General features: G+C 43.8%; 1 protein-coding gene across 2 annotated transcripts in view; it reads right to left on the bottom strand.

Annotated features, from left to right (window-relative positions):
- Positions 1-12,332, bottom strand: part of DGKI (diacylglycerol kinase iota) — a gene marked incomplete at its 5' end in the record, with an annotated part of 400,686 nt that overhangs the window by 230,095 nt on the left and 158,259 nt on the right. The gene's annotated exons all lie outside the window — the stretch shown is intronic.

Below are 12,332 nucleotides of genomic sequence, written 5' to 3'. Positions count from 1 at the left end.
ATTCCATAACCTAAAAATGCAGACATTATTATCCTTCTTTTATTTCCTTACTTTTTTACTCCAGTACGTAAGGGGTAAGGCCAACCAACAGTTAAAGTTAGGTGTAATTTCAAACCAAGCATTCTTTCCCTGCTGCCAAAGAGTCTGCATTTCAAGAGGTCAATCAATTTAGGCTTCAATCCCAGGCACGAATTTATACTAAGCTACTTGGGTTTCTTCCACAAGTCTTCAGGAAAGCAAGGAGATAAGTCTAACTTTTACACCCAGTAATAATAACAATAATAGTTATAATATCAGCAACAGCAGCTTACATGGATTTAATACTTACTATCTGCCATGGGCTCTCATAAGCACTTCACAAATAGTAACTCATTTAATCCTCACAAGCCTAAGGAATAGGTACTGTTCTTACTCCCATTTTACAGATGAGAAAACTGAGACACCATAAGTGATATGCCCAGGGTCGCATAGTTAGGGTCCACAGAGCCAGTTAGTCTGACTCCAGAGCTCCTGCTTATAAGCATTACACAATTTGACCTGGCAGTCAATACCAGTTTAAATTCACAATAAAAATACTTGCTGAGGTGTATCTTTTCTCAACAATAATAATAATTTTTTTTAAAAAAAGCAGCAGAGAGAGAGAGAAATGGGTGGAATCCGGATTCACTCCTGCCAGTGCCATGTAAAGTCTAAGCTAAGAATGCTCAGGCCTCTTTGCAGAGCACAGATGAGAAGGCAGCTGTGCATAAATGATTCTGGGGTTTGGGAAAGGAACTTATTATAACAAAGCCCGTCTGTGAAATAGTCTATCAATGCTTCCCAGGAAGAAAGGCCCTGCTCCCCACCCTTAAGGGCGGTGCTAGTATAGGTTGCCACCACCTCCCCACTTCTGATGTGTGGCTTCCCAGGTTGAGTTATTATTTTGGCGCCACCTATGATGGCGGGGAGAGAGAAGGAACAGATAGCTCCTGCCAAGGAGAGGATGAAACAACCACCTTGGAAGGGGCAGTCTCAGAAAAGAAACTGTAGCCTCCTGGCTCCCTGGCGGCGCTACTACTCATCGAGCACAGGCTATGCACAGTGTCATCAGCCACCAGCCAAGGACCAGGAACACTGCCGTACTGCAGCAACTAAACTCCCAGTCTCCAGTCTACACCCCCGCTGACCGAGGTTTAGTTAACCTGCTTGTGGTGCTGTAATTTCTCCTGGCCTTCTTCTCCCCGAGAAAAGAAGGTAGGTAGTCTTCAATGTTAAATCAGTTTGACCATCAATTGATTTTGCAAATAACAAAAGACAAGAAATACTCAAGCATCTAGCTACACTACAGAAAGGTGTCTCGGCTCTACTACTAAAAAAGAAAGGGGTATAGGGGGAAGAAGAACAAGAATAAGTAGTAGTAATAGTAGTAGTAATAGTAGTAGTACTAGTAGTAGTACTAGCAGCAACAGCAGTTGTAACAGCAGTAGCAGCATCATTCATGGCAACAATAATAAAATTCTAGTTTGCTAATTTTCATGAGTGGAGTGCCCATAAGGAAATGATGGTTGTTCTCCTGTTTCCTCCGGCTCTCCTGGTGCGGATTGCTGCCGCAGCAGCACCACCAGCAGCAAATGCATGGGGTACTGGAGTCACGTTGCTAATCAGAGTGACAGTGATACTAAGCAAACTAGAATTGACTCCATTAGCCACAAAACCCTTGGTAGATTACACTGCGGACAGCACAGTAGGCCACCACTGATGGGCTGTAGTTTAAGGATGCCTGAAAAGCCTCCTTCCTTACCAATCACTCCTGCCCTGTTCTAGCTCTGTGCCTGACCTTGTGCACGGCATTACATTCTCTAGAGCTCCAGGGACATGGTGAGGCTTCTAAGAAGTCACTGAGGACGGTTGGAAGGGCACTGAGCAGGCTCAGGGATCCACTGAACCCCAAACATCTCTTCCTTGCCTGTGTCCAATATCGGGCTTCCTAGTCAGAAATTTTGAATATGGGATCTAGGCTGGAAGAGTTTGAAACCTGCTGTGTTAACTATTATCTCTCCACTTATTAGTGTACTAGAGGGGGTTCCACGGCCTGGCCTGCAGGGATCAGTGGACCTCCCTGCCTTTGCAGCCCGGCCTTACCCGCCAGCTCATCGGGCTCCAGCCCGCTGTCTGCTTTGATCCTGCACAGCATGAACTAGTGCGTGAGTGGCAGGAGGCCGGGGAGGAGCCCAAGCCCGAGCCAGGCTTGGTGCTGTGCCTGCCAGGCATTTGGGGGGAGTGTCCACAGGAGAGGCTCGCCCAGTTGCAGCTGCGCTTGCCAGCTGTCAGCCCTGTGTCTGGCACCTGTCTGTAGCTGAGCAGCGCTCCCACTGTGGGAGCACATTGACCACCAGGGGGCAGCTCCTGTGTTAAGTGTCTGCCCCCTGGTGGTCAGTGCACGTCATAGCTATCAGCCGTCATCTGGTCACTTAGGCTTTTATGTATATAGATTAGTAAATACACTAATATCATTCATATGGAATAACTCAAGTGCAATATTCTACAGATGACAATATATGAAGTAAAGTGCCTTAAGTTGTAAAACTAATTTTATTTAAACAATATTGAATTTTTTAAAAAGCCCTCATAAAATATATTATGTACTGCTCTGACCTTTAAGGCAGAATAAATAGTCCATCATCTGAATTTTTCTCCATAAACACTAATACAGGATGCATTTTACTGCAACAGTCATTTTTATCTTTCCCGTCCTTCTATCAGACTAGATATCCTTTCAACGTTGCTGTGACTGCCTTTGGCTGCCCTCAGATTCCTAAATGGCACTTTATAAACAGCTTATAACCTGAGAAACAGATAATTAAGGTTTATAATCATATGCAAAATCAAGTAAATACATTCTGAGTTAAGATGTTAGGTTTTTCTCCCACTTAGTAAAATGCATGGATTTTAGTTTCTCAATTGAATTCTTCTGATTCACCTAGTTCCTCTGGTGAATCAGAAGTCTTAACTGTTGACTTACTGGTTTATGACTGTATTTCAGCTGATCAAAGTCATTCAAAGTAGCTGTATAATAAGTTTCTAGGCAGAAATTGCTCAAAACATAGAATTTTTGTGCTTGGTTGTGTTATAATTTTTAGTTGCAAGATTAAAACTAAATAAAAAGATAAAATGCAGGAATCAAGACATTCCAAATACTACAAGCACTCACTTTTTCTTAAAAAACTCTCATTTAAGCCAACCCTTCCCTCACTATGAAAAGTGATATATCAAGAAAAGTCTTTAAAATTAATTCAGCAGGTTGGTTGTTATCCTTCATATCAGGCCTAGTTGTTATAGAACCTAGCACAAAAACATAATTTAAACAATAAATATGGCCTGGGACCCAAAAATGCTTAAAAATTAAAATTATAAAGATTTAATAATTCACTCTCACCGATGAATTTAAAGGCCAATTAGGCTCAGCGCTTTAAATATCAAGTAAAGTAACCTGAGTGCTCTTACTAAGGGTTTCCTGATTTTCTCAAAGGAAATCCATTAGTTTGTAATCATGGGGAGGGCACTTCTGTGACAACTACCAATATAGGATGTAATATAGATCATATCCCATCACATCATGACCAATCCTTACCTAAATAATAATAATGGAGTGATATGCCGTGCTTTAGGATGGTGGGCAAACTAACTAGCAGGCCTTACCGTGATTGTAAGAGAGAACATTCGAGTTCTGACTTGGCCCTACACCTTTCCCACGCTGTCGTCATCGCTGGTTTCAAAGCAGTGACAGCTCCTCGCCAACCTTCAGCTCATGCCTAGCACGGGAGTAGGACTGTCACAGCCTTAGATGGCTGGGGCTGGGGCTGGGGCCAAAAGGATCAGAGGCAAGCAGGGGTAGAAAGTAGATAACTGTCCCTGATAAAGAGTTTACTGTCTAATCCTATCTCGTCCACCCACCTCCTTTGGTCACAAGTCACTGATCCATATGTACCACCAAAAAAGCTATTTTTTCTTTGTTTGAACAAAAGATGTGATTTTTGCTAAACAGTAATGAGTATCTGATAGTAGCCAATGTGGTTTGTTAGATAGAAAGAAAAAGAGAAAGGAGGGAGAAGAGGAGAGGAAGGGAAACCTAGATTCATAAACCTATGATTTGTGAAAGTATTTGGGCCTCCTTGCTGCCTAGGGTAACTGATGTTGATTGTCATCCCTAATAGTCTGAAGTCTGACCCCAAGAAGCATGTACAAGGCAGGCACACCTCCACACCTCCACAGAGTTAATCGCCAGAGATCAAAAGTGGAGAAATGGGAGGAAATACTTAGCTTTCTGAGCCAGCATGGCAACCCTTTCTTAGTTTCCCAGTCTCGGGAGAGCTCAGAGGCCAGAGCCTGCTGCTGGCAGAACCAAGTTTGAGACTTGCAGCATCTCACTCCAGACAGAATTTCCAAACTTTGAGCTCCCAGAACTAATGCAAGGAGTGACTCTTCCATTAGTCCCACCGCTATGATGAGACCACAGTGATAGAAAATGCATGGCCAGAGGCTTCAGGCAGGAAGTTAACCAAACTGGAATTGGGGAAGGATTTGGAGAAGGCACTCTGGGGAAAGGATCAGAAGGACCATTGGGTAGTGGAAGCAGGGGAACAGAAGGGTGGATGTGGCTGGTGAAATAGATTTATTAACTCAAGCTTCTACCAAGCTGTCCACTCTTCAGTGATTTCTCAGCCCCTAACCTTTCCCAGATCAGAAGATCTCATATTCAGGAATAAAACTAAGGGAGGGTTGGAGATCAGTCAAAAGGGAACTAGCAAGTGAGATGACAAGAATGTTATTCTCTCTTCTTACTCCCTTATGGACACAAAGCTCAGTCTACAGGGCCACTTTGGTGGGAGGAGTAGAGATGATGGACAGCAGGGCACAGACAAAGGTACCTTTTTTCTCTCCAAGGGTGCAGCAAATGAAATGCTCAGGAAAGTAGAAGAGAGGAAGCTTCCTAAGCCTTTATAGCAGGGTGAGGAATGTCTAGCCCAATGACAGTGAAGAGTTAATTAAATGTTTGACCAAATATAGCGGGCTAATTTTTAAGTTGATAATTTTGTATGGCCCTAGAATGATGTTATAAATATCCAATGGCTCTTGGCAGAAAAAAGGTTCCCCACCCCTGCTTTAGAGTGTCAGAAATTTGTTGCCCTTTCAATGGGATTGCCTCTATGAGCAACATGAACCAGAATGTTGCTGCTGTATAATCCAAGGTAAATGAAAACAAGAGTCCTCTGATTAATTTAAACACCCAATTAGGAGAAATGACAAGCATACTTGGCAAGTTCTGCTTCTCTGGGGAGCCTGGAATACAATCTGTAAATTGGTATTTGGAAAAATGAAGAATGACATTATCTGGAAGTTCAATTAATGTGATTTCAGGGCTGAAGAATAGTCTCCATTCTCCTTCATGCTGCCTTTTCTTTTTCCCAAGCAGAATACAGGACATTTCGGACAAACTAGGAGGGTGGCTAGTTGATGTTCCAGCACACCCCTATTATGGCTCCTCGTTACATCGGTAAGTTTCTCTGTGACAACAGGATTTCATGATCCCAGACAAGGAGCAGAAGTGCCCCATGTCCAGGAAGTCTGTGGTCCTAGGTACTGTCGGAGATCTTTGCAGAGGGTCTACCACAGGGAGACCTTGCTCTGTGTTACCGTAAAAGGCCCCAACCCTCAGCCTGACTACTGTTGGCCCATGGAGAATAGTTCTTCCTTTGTCAAGGTGCCATGTGTCCTCTGGACAGACAAGAGCTGGGTGAGGGTTGAAGCCCTTTGACATGGCCCCTCACCATTGGCACAACACATACTAAATGATGCCCAAAGAAACTCAGAATATTTGAAAGAACAAGGAGCAGGAACAAAAGAAGGCTGGGCTCTGGCTGATTTGGCTCAGTGGACAGAGTGTGGACTAAAGGTTCCCAGCTTCGATTCCAGTCAAGAGCATATGCCCGGGTTGCGGGCTCGATCCCCTGTAGGGAGCATGCAGGAGGCAGCCCATCAACGATTCTCTCTCATCGTTGATGTTTCTATCTCTCTCTCTCTCCTGCCCTCTCTGAAATCAATAAAAATATATGTTAAAAAAAAAAGAAGAAGGCTGGAAGGGGGACTCATGTAAACTAGTGCATAAAAACACTCATGCAATACTCATTTGTACAATATGCCTCAGTCTGCATGTGCCATAACCTGGAAAGATGATCATCTGAGGTCTCCTACTCAAGGGAATTTTCCATGTTGCTGCAACAGCTTGTTAACCACTGACCTTTCCAAAGCATATTCTGAATATTTATTCAATAAATAATGTTAACCATTGCTATGTGTATAAAGCAATGCTAAGTGCTGTACAGGAAATAAGAAGGAAGGAGCTTCTGTCCTTTCTAGTAAGCCACGTGAGGAGACAAGAAGGACTCGAAAGATAAGGTCATTAACAGAAGAGGGCCACACATGGCTACGTGCTAAATGAACAGCTCAGAGAGCAGGTGCTATAATTTATAGGAGGGTAAAACCTCAGAGGCTGAATCAGTAAAAAGTACCCAACACAGAAAGCAAATTTTTGAATTGCACCTTAAGCTTTACATACATTTGAAAAATTGACGATCCCTCCAGCAGGGAAAAGATCCAAAGTCTCATTACAGAGTAGGCAGTGATGTTTCCTAAAAGGCACTGAGACTTGGTTGGCGGGTCCAACGGGACACAGTCACCAGACTCACAGGTGTCCATTCGCATGAGTTGCTGGGCACCAGGTTTGATGGATGAGTGTGGAAGCTTCTATGTGTGCGTCGGTTGGGGGATCAGGTAGAGTAGGGTGTCCACAGGTGTGAAGAGTGGGAACATTGGCTTTAAGAAGCTAGAGGAGCTGTGTCATCAATGTCTGCAAGAGAAATGGCACAGCAGACTCTACCTGGGAGACTCACAGTAGACTTCTAAGAAGATGGAGATTCCCCTGCGTGTTTCCATATGGCTATAATCCAACACCAAGGACATGCTTGACCATTACAGAAGCTCAACAGATGTCCTGGAAGGGAGGAGGGAGGAAGGGAGGGGAGGACATAAGGAAGGAGGAAGGGAGAGAGAATGGGAGAGATGACGGAAAGGAAAAGTGCCTTGCAGAGAAGGGCTTTCTCCCCACGTCAGCCCCCAATCCAGCTCTAGGCTGAAGGACTGGTGGCTTTGGAATTATGAAGCAAAACCCACAGTAGGACATAGGCAATCCCCAAAGAAGAGGTAAGGAGGTCACCCTAAGAGTGTTTAGGGGATGAAAGTCCTTTACAAACAATAGAGGAAAATTAGGGTAGAAACTTCATTGTGCTTATAGATGAACAACTGATTTTGTGAGCACAAATGAGGTACCTTTAGGGGAGCCACAGAAATACCCAATGGAAAGGCTATTTTTCAGAAGGCTGCGCTCTTTCATAACTGGGTAGAGATAAGAACAGAAATTCTATCATTGCTGCTCATGTGGTTCCACTTATGCTTACAGGCTCATTAGACTGGATTATTTATTTGAGTAATAATCGTGGGGGAGGGAAGGAACATGCTGGACAGAGCTGGGGCCAGCAAGGAAGCCAGCTTCCCAAACAGAAGTCCTGATTGAGTGGTGCAGATTAGGCTAGAAAAGTGGACAGGAAAAAAGATTGGTTAAGTCCTTAAGTCTAGGCTGAGAAATAGAAATTTTAACCTAATAGGCAATGGGGCACTAATAGAGTTTGTGAGACTTATGTGGCCAAAAATAATAATTTAATCTTTAGTAGTATGGAGCACTAGATTATCTGAAAAAAAGAAGGCAACAGATAAGAGAAAATGAGATGAGTAATTTATTAATTCAGTCAACCAAAAAATGCTATCTACTAAGCACCAGGCACTGTCCCAGGCACTGGGGAGACAGCAATGAACAAAACATTCTTAATTTTTTTTTTTTTTTTACCTCATGGAGGTTACATTCTCTTAGAAGAGACAGACAATAAACAAGATAAATCAAAATAGTATCCAAATATTAATAGAAATAAGTGCTAAAGAGAAAAATTAAGGAGAGAACGGAGAATAGGAAATTGAATCGGGAGTAGAGAAGAGTTGAAGTTGTAGGTAGGTTGGCCAGGAAAGGTCTCACGGAAAAGATATATGTTGGGAAATACCAGAAGGGAGTGGGGGACCTTGCCATGTAGATGTCTGGGGGGAAAGCATTCCTAACAAATAGAACAGCAAGTGCAAAAGCCCAGAGGCATGAGGAACTTGGGAGGTTTGAGGAGTGACGAAGGGGCCAGTGTTGCAGGAGTGGAGTAAACTCAGTGTAAATGAGGTCAGACAATGATGGCAGGCCAGATCATACCGGTCTTACAGGTCATAAGACGTTGGATTTTTTTCTGAAAGAGAATAAGTTATAAGAGTCCACAGTGATAATTAGGGCCTGAATTGGAGTGACAAGAATGGAAGAGAAAAGAAGGCAGAGATGTAAGTGATTAACTGATAGGGCAGGCCGTTCTTTCTAGTCACATGCATGCCTCCCCTAAGGGAGCACAGATTTCTCAGACCTGGGCCTTATGTCCTTCAGTGGAATAACCGATAGCCATGGATGGCCACGCTCCCACACCTTGGTCAGCTTGCTGCTGTGGGCATCGGCTGACTGCCCATCTCATGCTGTGTTATGGTTGGGATTGCCTCTACTAGTAAGTACTACAATAAAACTCACTTGAGTTGCTTTTCAAACACCATGTTTTGTTCTGTTCTAAGGAACACATTACCGGGAGCAATATGCATAGGGAGTGTTTGTGTTTGTACAGTTGCCTCCCCTGAGTCACCTCAGGTGTGCCTGTAAATCTAGAAGGTAAGCAGGACCCACCTGAGCTAAGGCCCAGAGAGTGAATTCCACAGCTTCTTGAGAGACATCAAGAGAAAGAAGAAAAGTGCATTCTTGTCCTTGTTTGGATGTAAAGAAAAGCTTTCTATTTCCCTGGCAGCCAGGGTAGTTTATGTCTTTCATTTGAAGAGAAACAACCAAAACCTTACTGCAGACAATGAAGGGAAGGGAAAAGACTATGTGAGTTGACAACAAGAACCCCAAAGACACAAGAAAACCTCCCCTTTTCCTGAAAATCATCCAGTCAGCACTCACATGAGGACCAACTTGGCAAGAACCAAATTGCTAGAACCAGTGTTAATTCAAAGCTACTGGATTCTAGTAAAGTTGGTGGCTGGTTATCTAATCTAATAATAGACAAATATGCAAATTGACCATACCTCCGACACACCCACAAGCCATGCCCACAAGCCACGCCCACCATCCCATCAGAGCGAGTATGCAAATTAACCCAAACCAAGATGTCTACAGCCACAGAGAGCAAGGTTTCCTAGGTAACAGAGGAAGCCAAGCTTTCTGCCAGCTGTTGCAGGCCTAAGCCTCCACTCAAGCTACAAAGTTTCAATTATAGAAGGTAAACAAATTCAAACAAATGGCAGCAGAATGGAGCTTGAGAGAGCAGGCCAGGGTTGCTGCCGGCAACAGGGGAAGCAAAGCTTTCCACACACCCTGGCCGGGCCCACCCGCTTAAGGCAACAAAGTTTCAATTATAACCCCAACAGAAATGGCTGCCGGCCTCGGAGGGAGCCCCAGGCTTGGCTCTGCTCCAGGCTACAAAGTTTCAATTGTAGAAGGAAAATAAATTCCAGATACCAGGGCCTCCGCTTGAGTTGCCAGGGGGCGTGGTCCACCTGCAAACCACCACAGGCCCCTCGCTCAGGCCGCCCCACGCCCCAAGGGAACCCCACCCTGATCAGGGACACCCTTCAGGGCAAACCAGCTGGCCCCCACCCCTGTACCAGGCCTCTATCCTATCTAATAAAAGAGTACTATGCAGATTGATCATCACTGCAACACACAATATAGCTGCCCCCATATGGTCAAAGATCCTGCCCCCATGTGGACACAAGATGGCCACCACAAGATGGCCAGCAGGAGAGGGCAGTTGGGAGGCACCCGGCCTGCAAGGGAGGGCAGTTGGAGGTGATCAACCCTGCAGGAGAGGGCAGTTAGGGGTAACCAGGCCGGCAGAGGAGGGAAGTTGGAGGCAAACAGGCTGGCAGGGGAGTGGTTAGGGGGTGATCAGGCTGGCAGGCAGAAGCGGTTAGGGGCAATCAGGAAGGCAGGCAGGCAAGCAGTTGGGAGCCAGCAGTCCTGGATTGTGAGAGGGATGTCCGACTGCCCGTTTAGGCCCGATCCCTGGGATCGGGCCTAAACGGGCAGTCGGACATCCCTTGAGGGGTCCCAGATTGGAGAGGGTACAGGCTGGGCTGAGGGACAACCCCCCTCCATGCACGAATTTCGTGCACCGGGCCTCTAATAAAGAATAATACCTCATTGTGTTGTTCCATTAAATTGGGCTTTAAAAAAAAACAACTATGCTCAAAATGGCAGAAGAATTATTTTAAGGGGAGAAAAAAGTACATATGTCTTAATAGTTTACTCTAAAATCTGTATCAAATCATTCTCTGTAACAGTAATTTAAAAAAGTATGTTGGTGAATTTATTACTTTTTCTTAATGAGAAGAAGGTACAAGAATTCTCTGATGGACTTTAATAGAAATCTACACGTGAATGTTAGACATCTATGGAACTCGATTGGGTAACTAGTGTACACTGCTACTATCTTTTGTAAATGGAAATAAAATTCAGTCCAGTTATTCATATATGAAGCAAATATGCATTGCAGCTGTTACTTATAAGAAGTATGGTGATGGCCTGATCAGTTGTATGGCTGGCACAGTTTAATGGAAAGCTACCAGCACATTGCTGCTCTCAGAGCTGGGCTGTGTGTTGCTTAGAGTGCCCTGGCATTGACTGGCCCGAGATTGCTACACTGCTTGGGACTTCCTGGATATGAAGCATTAAAAAGGGATTTCAGCCTAATGAACTCAAAGAAATATTCAAAAATCCCCAATGCTATTTCCCATTCCTGGCTCTCATTTTACCCAAAGACACCTCGTATTTCCATAATTATTATTCTTATCTCTGTACTTTGTTGCTCTCTTCTCTTGTCTCTGCTTTGTATTTTCTTCTCCTTATCTTCTCTCCATGTGTGTTTATAATTCTCTTTTTTTTTCCCTCCGTGCTGCCCAGCTTTGGTGCCAGCTCATATGACCAGTCAATAGCTCTAACTTTATCATGCGCTACCTTCCTATCTTTGGTTCTTTCTAGCTGCTTTTGTGGCTGCTCCCCATTAGATTTTTATACTCTCTTCAAAGTTATTTCACATCAGAGTTGCCATGCATCTTTTTTTAGATTAATTGAAGTTTTTCTATATGATTGTATATAAACACAATTACAAGTATACAAACACTTATAAGTAGAAATTCACACAATTAGCATCCTACACACACAGACACAAGTGTACTCACAAATTTCAGGCAGATGGATATGAATGTGGATGGGCTGGACATATTACAGAAGTCACCATGAAGACAACAGGAAATAATGTCTCAATGTTGTCTTAATGACTCTCTCTACTTCTAAGGTAGGATACAAAGGGCACAGCAGAGATCTGAGGCTTAATATAAACTAGAAATACCAAAGTTTGCCTTTTAATCGTTGCTGGTGTAATAGACCATGTACACCCGCTTACTTGCAGTATGGGTCCTAAAACGTTCTCATTATCAGTTTGCTTTGTAGAAATTGATGGAATTGTTTTTTTTAAAGATCACAGCTTGATATTTCTAAACAATAATTACAGACATTTGTTTTAATCTGGAACACTATATCTACGTAAGAAGTCACATCAAGCCGTGGTAAATTAGCTACCTTTTCATTGCCATTTCCTACATCCCAAGCTACTGGTGACACGATGAAGACACAGCCTCCGGTTGATCTAGCCCAGGAAGACCAGCATTTTAGTCACGGTTCACCCAATACTGTATCTCCAAGTGGCAGTGTGGTTTTCACTCACATACACACACTGCCCGCCATTTTTTTCCAAAGGCATGATGACCACAGAGTATTTCCCAGGAGGCTGGCAGAAGGATTTACACATTATGTGCACTATAAGCACAGCTCACCTCAACCATGCAAGATGCATGCCATTCACCTTTTTTTACAGCTGAGGGCCTGAGACCTTATGAGATCGAGCAACTTTCCCAAGATAGATTAGCTAGGAGTGGAACTCAGGTCTTACTGATGCAAAGCCATCTCTTTCTATCTAACTTACTACTTCCCTTTCATTTTCTTTACGAGTGATAGATTAAGAGAACAAAACTGATGAAGCCAGATGAGCATACTTGACATTATTGCTTTAGAAAAATCTATTCTCCTGAGAGCCCCATGGGGACGGACT

Source organism: Cnephaeus nilssonii (assembly GCF_951640355.1).
Source record: "Cnephaeus nilssonii genome assembly, chromosome: 12".
NCBI classification, from domain to species: domain Eukaryota; kingdom Metazoa; phylum Chordata; class Mammalia; order Chiroptera; family Vespertilionidae; genus Cnephaeus; species Cnephaeus nilssonii.
Note: the sequence above shows the minus strand (reverse complement) of the source record. Positions and strands in the feature narration are given on the sequence as shown.